The sequence below is a fragment of the Nicotiana tomentosiformis genome, chromosome 6 (assembly GCF_000390325.3).
Source record: "Nicotiana tomentosiformis chromosome 6, ASM39032v3, whole genome shotgun sequence".
NCBI lineage: Eukaryota > Viridiplantae > Streptophyta > Magnoliopsida > Solanales > Solanaceae > Nicotiana > Nicotiana tomentosiformis.
The window spans coordinates 110519822-110529168 of NC_090817.1; the positions used below are offsets into that span (position 1 = coordinate 110519822).

General features: G+C 32.8%; 1 long non-coding RNA gene across 1 annotated transcript; it reads right to left on the reverse strand.

Moving 5' to 3' along the window:
- Positions 1–1874: 1874 nt before the first annotated feature.
- LOC138894993 (uncharacterized) lies at positions 1875–2819 on the reverse strand. Its single transcript, XR_011409179.1, has 3 exons — positions 2755–2819; positions 2559–2645; positions 1875–2223 (listed from the first exon to the last, which is right to left on the reverse strand). It is a non-coding gene; the product is annotated as an uncharacterized lncRNA (long non-coding RNA).
- Between the last annotated feature and the right edge of the window lie 6528 nt (positions 2820–9347).

A 9347-nucleotide genomic window follows, 5' to 3' on the forward strand; every position in this document is an offset into this window, starting at 1 on the left:
TATCTCTATGGGAAACTCTTTCAACCTGGAAGAACAAAGTTCTGTAAAAGCCGGAAGCTGAAATCATAAAATGATGGTGATCATTTAGCAGATGATGCGAGCAGTTTCTCAAATGATATGTAGATCTCTTAGAGGCAAATTGGCTAAGATGGAAACTGAATACTTGTATATGATCTGAATATTTTGACTTAGAAATGCATTTATCTTTTTATAATTTCCTTTCCTTTGCTTCTATTCCTTCAAAATAACCAACCTCTCAGGTCTGCCTTCGTACATTCTACATAACAATTACTGTATTAAAGTCAAAATATCAAACCCAAGGTCAAGAGAATGCAAGTAAACTAAGTGCATTGAAACAATCAAGAACATGAAGCAGCATTATGCAAATGAACACACACACACACATATGGAGTTTGGACAGCTTTTTGAATTATTTTGGAGAAACATTTTTGGAAAAAGAATGTGTTTGGATGACCGTGCAAATATCTTTTTGAAATACCTGCTCATATTAGGATTAATGTGTGTTCCCTACGAGCACAAAACCAAATTGAAAAATATTGCTCCGTAGGACTTCCAACCAAACATTCAAGTTGTTACTTTCTCACACACATGCATACATATACTATTACTTATATGCACGATATAATTTTCCAACTAAAAGAGTAGAAGATAGAAAAGTGAGTTTGCTTCACTACCATCAATGGTATGATTTTTATTTCTCGTCAACAAAGCAATCAATCAAGTTTACTAATTAGAGGGTGCAGCCAAATTACACTAAATCATAACACTTTTTAAAGAAGGAAGTAACATGCTTGGTCGGACTCTAACTTAAATAGGATGCCTCCTCTATAGTCAAGTCTATACATGCACAGACTCATGACTTGTTGCCCAGCTCCATTTAAGGAACAAGGCAAAACCAGCTTTAATATTGGGCCCAAACGGGAAATGAGAATTGGGATGGGTCCTGCTGTGATACCATGTTACATGTACCTTGAGTCTAACTCAACCCCAAAAGTTAGTTTATGAAGTGAGGATTGCCCAAGCGGCCAAGCCATATTAAGGAGATCCATCCCTTAAAGCACCGATGTCGGACTCTTCACTGAGAGAAATGAAAGAGTGACGTAATACAACAATAAGTTTGACAGCCTAAACCCGGCAGCACACAAGGCTCACAGTTTTTACCGGGGTTGTGTCAATATAAGTTTGTCTATGGCCAAGGACCTATTCTAATGGACCCAAGTCCAGTCCAGCAGACAGGTGATCCTACATTAAAGTGCAACACAGGATGCAGGTGCTAATGCAGTCCTGATTAAGATTATGCAAAATGCATAACAAGCCATCCAAATCCAAGAATATCTACATAAGTCATATTTGTGTGAATGCTTCATCTAACTGGTTTTGTTTGATGAACTCCTAAATTAAGGAAAGAACCACTGACATGTTAAAGTGACTACCAAGCAAGAAAAGAAAATCCTTTTTAGAGACTCAGAATAATTTAACATCGAAGTAAAAACAATTAGAGTTCATCAAAAACCTTACTCAGCACGCTCGGGCATTCCAATTGAAGCATGGACAAAACATCGCCTATTCTGACACCCCAAACGCCCAGACCTACTAACTAAAGCGTGGACAACATAATATGGGGTCTAAGATCGGGTAAACCAAGAATTGGAATGCGCCTTAGCTAATACCATGGCAAGGAAATGGATTGCCTAACTCAATCCCAAAAGCTAGATCATGAAATGGGAGTGTCCAAGACCGTATAAGGAGATCACCTCAACCGATGTTGGACAGTAACATAATTTAGAAAGTTTTAAATCCATTGAAGACTTTGAAGCAAGTTTGATGATAAGATGAATTGGAAGAACCAGTCATTTTCTCTTTCTTCTTCAACAATTCCTTTTCTCATGTTGTATTGGTACAAACCAGTAAACTCTTCTCTTTCTGGATCGTGTGTTTACAAATTAGTCATTTACTAAAGTCACGACACTAACATTCATGGTTTCTAGTTTCCTGTATGACAAACTAAATGTATAGAGATTTATGCCGATACCCCATTCCATCTTTGGTTACGCTTTAAAATACAAGAGTCTTGTCTTTCTCATATGGTAAATCACCCAGCTCACAATATGATTTAATTGCTTTTGCTAGACACTGTTTCTCAAGATCCTCAGACTTCTGAATATAGCTCCGCAAATTATCTCTATGGGAAACTCTTTCAACCTGGAAGAACAAAGTTCTGTAAAAGCCGGAAGCTGAAATCATAAAATGATGGTGATCATTTAGCAGATGATGCGAGCAGTTTCTCAAATGATATGTAGATCTCTTAGAGGCAAATTGGCTAAGATGGAAACTGAATACTTGTATATGATCTGAATATTTTGACTTAGAAATGCATTTATCTTTTTATAATTTCCTTTCCTTTGCTTCTATTCCTTCAACAGAACTAACCTCTCAGGTCTGCCTTCGTACATTCTACATAACAATTACTGTATTAAAGTCAAAATATCAAATATTAAAGCCATTACATGGTTAGTAATAGACATAAGAATACTTACCATTTGCTCGATGAAGGGACCTACATCGAGTCCTTCACTAACAAAGTGACTTGTTGCACCAATCAACTTAAAACCAGCCTCAAAAGCCTATCAAACGAATAAAAAGCCTCAAGGTTGTATACCATCACAAAAGAAGAAATCTCAAAATAGAAGAGTGGAAAATAACCATTTAAGAAAAGGAGTCTGGAAATTGAACCTGCTTAGATGGACTGCCACCCTCGAATAATGACAAAATTAAAGGCCATGGTGAATATTAATGATATTTCCCATAACTTAAGGATATTCGTTAGGAGTGTTATAATGGTGGCAGTCGTTCCACGATAACAAGTAGTAATATTTTATAAGTATTTTCCACGATAACTAATTTTTCCAATAGCAAATAAATAGTATAATGAAGAAATTGCATACGCTTAACCCTATTATTACAGAATTTATATCAACAGGAAGCCTACCATTCTGCCACCCGTGCAACAAAAATAAAAGAGCATCAACCATCCAAAAAAGATATGCCTATTTTGGTTCAACAACAACAAAATCCGCTAACTTTCTTGAGGGAATTTTCACACACTCGCTCTTCCTGATAGCAGTGGCAGCAGGTTGATAATTCTTGTCCTCCGTGGCTGCCAAGGTGTTACTGCTTATGTTACTAGGAAGTAACCAAATTGTTGATTCAGTGCTATAACAATTTCCTCTTATTGATACAACAATCACATTAAGTCACTGCAGAATATTCAATGTTTTTTTATTCTCATTTTCTTTGACAAGCAAATTTAATAAAGCTCATCACGTACGATCAATCAAAATTTCATATAGAAGAGGAATGTAGTAATCAGGTACGACCATGTCCAAGCATGAAGCTATGAAGACTTACAGATTTGAGTGACCTTTTCGCAAATTTACAAACATGCGGACCAAAGTTTGGGGACACCTATCTCAAGAGGAGGTTCATGTCCTCCCTTCGGTTCGTTTAGGACTCTATTTTTCTCTTCCCAAAATCACATCAACATTTCATATCTATGTATGTTTATTTATCACATTTGGCCAACTACCAAATGTGGGGTATGACAAGTCCACCACAACCACAAGCACCGGTGGACCTTTAGGCACGTTTGCTTACATATATAGTACGGCATCTTTGTCGTCTTTTTTTGTACTGAGATTTTTACACGCCTAATCCCTTTCCAAAAAGTATTTAAAAAAGAACATTAATTTTAATTTAATCCACAAATAACAATTTCTTTTACAATACTAGCATATTATAAAAGTTAGGCACATCATTGATGAGTGAACGGAAGACATAAATTATGGGATCTAAAAATCACAATTAAATAGTAGTAACTAATTTCTCTCACGTGGAGCCTTCGATATTAAAATTGAATCTACAATAAATCTTTTCAACTGAGTTTTTCTTTTCAATTTTTTCCTCTTCTCGACATTTATTTCTTTCTCTCTCCCACACATGTATTATTCGAAGTATATTACTAGCAAATACCTTATCAGAAAAAAATCTAAAATTTTAATATGCCATTAATATGAAATATATCAGATAAACTTATTATATAGACATAACGTATACAAATATATATGTTATATTAGTGAAAAATATAAATGGTATATTGATGATATATATTTAAATATAAATATGAGTATAAGCAACATATGTATGTATACATGATTTTTCTTAGAAAATACATGATTTATAATGTATATATATCTCAAATATACATTATAGTTTTTACAAAATATATGTATTTTATTACTTTCAGAATATACGATGTATAATTTCACTAGAGTTATGTTATATAAATAGCCCATGTATTTTTTTACTGGTAAAAATATCCAATGTATGGAAAGTAGAAAATTTGTTATGGCAAGTTCTCAACATAAAAATAGGAAAATATATTACGTTGTGGAATGAATTAGTTTCTAACCATTTAAATGTTTTAGGTAATGGATTGGTTTCAAGAGAAGATATAGGAAAATATATTAAAAAGTAATAGGAGTATATTTAGTAGTAGCTTGATTGTCGCTCGAAATTTATTGTTATCATATCTGAATTTATTGGAACCTGCTATATATAAAAATATTTTACTGTCATACTTGTTAATCATTATTGCCTTACTTGTTAATAAAAATATATATATAAGTTTAAAAATAATAATGCATTAATTATTTTCTTGGGCCTTGGTGAGAATGGTTACAAGTAATTAAACTCAAAATCATAATTCTCAAACCTATTATGCTTCCCCTACTGTCACTAAATTATTTCTAGCATATTCAAAAGCAAGACATAATATTATAGCGATTATGAATAGCAATCTACAATGTATTGAATATATTTCCTTATCGTATGATTTGGATTATTCTTTTTAATATTTAATCTTCTATAGACTTTATTCATGAATTCCAGCTTGGTTAATATCTTTTCACTCGTGTGATTTATATTTTCTTTATCTTTGCTTAGTTTCTTTTACGCTACTATAGAATAGTTAATGGATCTATACTCTCGCTATCCTTCATATTTTCTTAATAATCAGCCTTTAAACAGTAAAAATATCTAGAGAATTTTGTTAAGTCCTATAAAAGTACGTATGTTATTGCATTCTACTAGTAACTTTTACAAGACCTTGACAAAAATACCAAAAATTAATCGAATCATATCGATACCGAAGAGAAGCCGACATGATTTGGACGATTTCGAAAAGTCTAATTTGGTTATACAAAATAGAATAACTGAAAAATTTGTACGGTACGAATTTTATAAAACAACTGATCGAACCGAACCATTGACACCCCTAGGTCATGTTTATTGCTTTTACTAGGATGTCCAAAATTTTGGGAGAAAACTGACAAAAATGGTCTCGTATATTTTGGTATGGTTGTTTTGGTTATGCCACACTTCATTTTTTTTCCATGTGGGGTAAACAATTTTTTTAATTAAAGTGACATTATTCGAAAAAAAAATTATTATATTAATTTAGGAGTCATCACTTGGAATAGTATCAGTTCAGTGTTTCAAGTCATTTTTTATTAAATCACTAATCAAGAAAAGTTTTGACTCCATTTATAGTCCGCGAACATAGAAGACCAGGTATGGAATTCTATTGATTGGAGAGAAGTATGAGGCACTCCCTGAATTATGTATTTCGGGCACCACCGATTTATTAATTCCTACTTGACTTAAAAAGATTTTGGATAAACTATGTCTTATTGGGCTTGCATATTTTGCCTATGTTCGCTTTCAATTGTTGAAAATTATTAATCACAAACTAGGACCGGTTTCCCCGACCTAGCCTACACTCACCAAGATAAGTATTCCCGACCTTAGTTTGTGCGTTGGACTCTAAAGAATTAAGTCTAACATGATTAAAGGAAATTATTTGAGTAATTAGGTCAAGACGTGTCTCCACGACCTTGCTTTTTATTTATGTCTTTGTTTCGAAACGAGTATCCTAACATCGGGTAGGACAAATTTATTAACTTTGATGAGTTTAAAGCTCTTTTGGATAAAGTTGTTAATTATCGAATAAATGACATTGTATAGCCACTGTAAAAATACTAGCCGAAAAAATATATAGAATTTGTATATTTTTTGTATATATATACATTATGTATGTTATATATAAAATTTAAACACATTTGTAACTATCAGATGTTAATAGTTTCTGATGCGGACTAAAAGTGATAATACCCCTTAATTATGTGTCTAACTTTGTTATGAAAGACTAGACGGACATCTTCTTTGAAGAAGATTAAGTTAGCCCAATTTTTGTGAATGGGCTTAACATTTGTTTTTGGAGTTGAGCCCATTTAAATATTTCATTGCAATGGGCTTGGGGAAAATAAATTTCTTCTAGCCCGATGCGCTGAAAGGCCCTAAGATTAATTATACTACAAGGGTACTAGATTATTAATATGGGATATATTATACATAGGATTTCCCATAGAAACCAAAAAAATAAAATCCTGATTCTACACATCAAAATAATTAATTTAAATATTATTATAGTATATTATTTCGGTATATAGGTATACCATCACAGTATACTGTTGTAGTATAACTGTACAATCTTATAGTATATTTTGATACTGTAGCGGTATATCATTGGTTAAATGTATTTATTCAAGTTTCAGTTAAAATATTGCATATTATTACAATATATAATTTTGTTAGCTCTTTTTAAAAAAAGGGCAGCCCGATTCATTAAGCTTCCGCTATGCGCGGGGTCCGGAGAAGGGCCGCACCATAAGGGCCTATTGTACACAGCCTTACCCCGCATTTTTTTTAGCTCTTTTTAAATTTAAAATAATTTCATTTATTTCGTTTTTCTTTGCCATTAGTTTGTATATCATATAATAAGTCATACTCTATTAATAATAATTCTCAAAGTTAGTTAATCGCAATATATGGCCAGGGACGGATGTAACCTTTGGGATACGAGTTCAACTGAACCAATAACTTTCGATACAAAATATGGATTTATATGTAAAATTCTATTAAAATCTCAACAAGTATCAAATTTGAACCCATAATCTTAACATCACAATGAGTTCAACGCTAAATTCTTAAAAGCTGAACCATTAAATTTAAATTCCGAATTAGTCTCTGTATGTGGTTGAAGAGTTAACTTATCGATGGAGTTCATTAATGAGACGTTTTGGATCGGGAGCTCTTGATCTATGAATGGAGAAAAAAAAGTACAAAGAAGCTCTTTAAGCCTTTAAATAGAAGCACATATGATGATGAGATGAATAACATGCAATGTAGGAAAAAATAATAGGAGCGGAAAAACACAAACCAACATAAAGTAACTAATGGGAAAAGGGAAAGTCAGCGAAAAGTTAAGATAAATAGGAAAAAACATGGGAGAGAAAACACAAAACACAGAGAGTAATTAATTAATGGGGAAAAGGGAATGTCAAGGTAAATTTTGGATCTAATGCGTGTATTATATAAAAAGTTTAGAGTGGGTAATTAGTTTGGCCCAAATGAGCATTTTGTGTAGATTTCCCTACTAACATTGCTTAGTTATTCTAATTAGCGATATAACTAATATTACTAATGTTGGTTTAGATTTGGGCTAACTTTAATATCCTACACATTAGCCTGATTGAAGTTGTCCCAGGACAAACTCAGGGCCAATACGACATGAAGTTAAGTGTCGAAGGCTGGCAACCCATCTTATTTAAAACTTGGCCAAATGAACTAGATCTTTGATTAATAGCTACCATCTAACCTTTCAATTGCAACCACTATTGAGTTAATTAATTGAAGCTAACATTTCAAAATTTGCGAATTAAGGAAAACGGCCACTATAACGCTAGATAATGTGCTAAAGAAGGGAGCACCAAGGACATGGGTTTGCGAAGACCATAAGGTGGATTCATTTGGGTCATAAGTGGCATTCAGTGGAACAATCGTGACACAAAATTAACACTAACCTGATCTATACATGATGCATCGTGTAAGTGGAGCTTGTGCAGATTCAAAACACACTCCAATACATATATATATATACTATATAACAGCTACTCATTTACAAATTCAAATTACTATTTCACTTCTCTAAGAATAGCTATTTTGCCGCCAATTTCATTTCTCAACAATGATCATCCCAACAGTGAAGCTAATTTCGGAACTTCCTCCAAGTAAGTAGTAGATCCATGATCGATCACAATCATCTTCTTCACATATTTCTATTTTTTTCATCCACATTCGACTACCGTGCGAATTATCAGAAACATGATTTTGTCTTCCTTATTTTGTTTTGCTCTGTGTTTGTAGTAATTGGTCAAAATCTTATTAAAATAAATAGCTATTCAAACATGAAATTAAGGCAAAACAACTACACAATTAGTTTCACAAACTCCAATGCTTCCATTGTGTAGTTTCATAAATTACACAATTAGTTTCGCACCTCGTAAATACTAGGAATTTGGTCAGAGCTTGGGGAGGAGACTGGAGAGAATCGACGACTTTTCTGGAAACTTATACCCATGGATATAAAGGAGTCTTTCTCAATACTATAAGAATAAAAAAAATGTATTCGAAAAGCCTACCAAAAGTCGTAGTTTTCATTATCAAAATTTAAAAAATTGCGTTGTTGATTCAGAAAATTATTCTGTCTTATTAGAACGACAATCGAGTTTTTCCTTGATCCAATTGAATTTCCCCAACTTCTATGCAATAATCATCTCTTAAAGGCTTAAAATATTTTGGATTTTTTACTATTAAACCTGTTGCACTTTCGAAAGTAATAGTGGAGTACTTAATTACTGAGTTTAGTTGAATATCGTAAAGTAAATTTTAATCACCTCTACATGTATGTGTGTATTTTTACCACTCTCTTATGTTAGATGGTGGATATATATATAAATTATTGGTGTTTTATGTTGAATTTTTATATTGTAGGAGTTACAACCGATGATGTTTGTATGTTAGATGGTGGATCCATAAACGATTAGTGTTTTATGTTGGATTTCGAGATTGTAGAGTTACAACAAATGATGTTTTGGGCTCAGACATACTTAGGCCCAAACTGAATGTTTTTATTGTAATAAAAGACACCTATTCTAAGCAAAAGCATTAACTAGACACGTGTCTAGCCACGTTTCTCTTTTTATCTTCCCCGTGCTTTTGATTGCTTTTTTTGTTTTTGTTTTTTCAGGTAAGGTGCTATCTCTGTACTTTACTTTTGATTGCTTTTATTCTTTCTTTTTTCAGGCAAGGACGAATGGACCAATAAATTCTGTAAATCGCTTGTAGATTTGTTCGCGGCATTGTTCCAT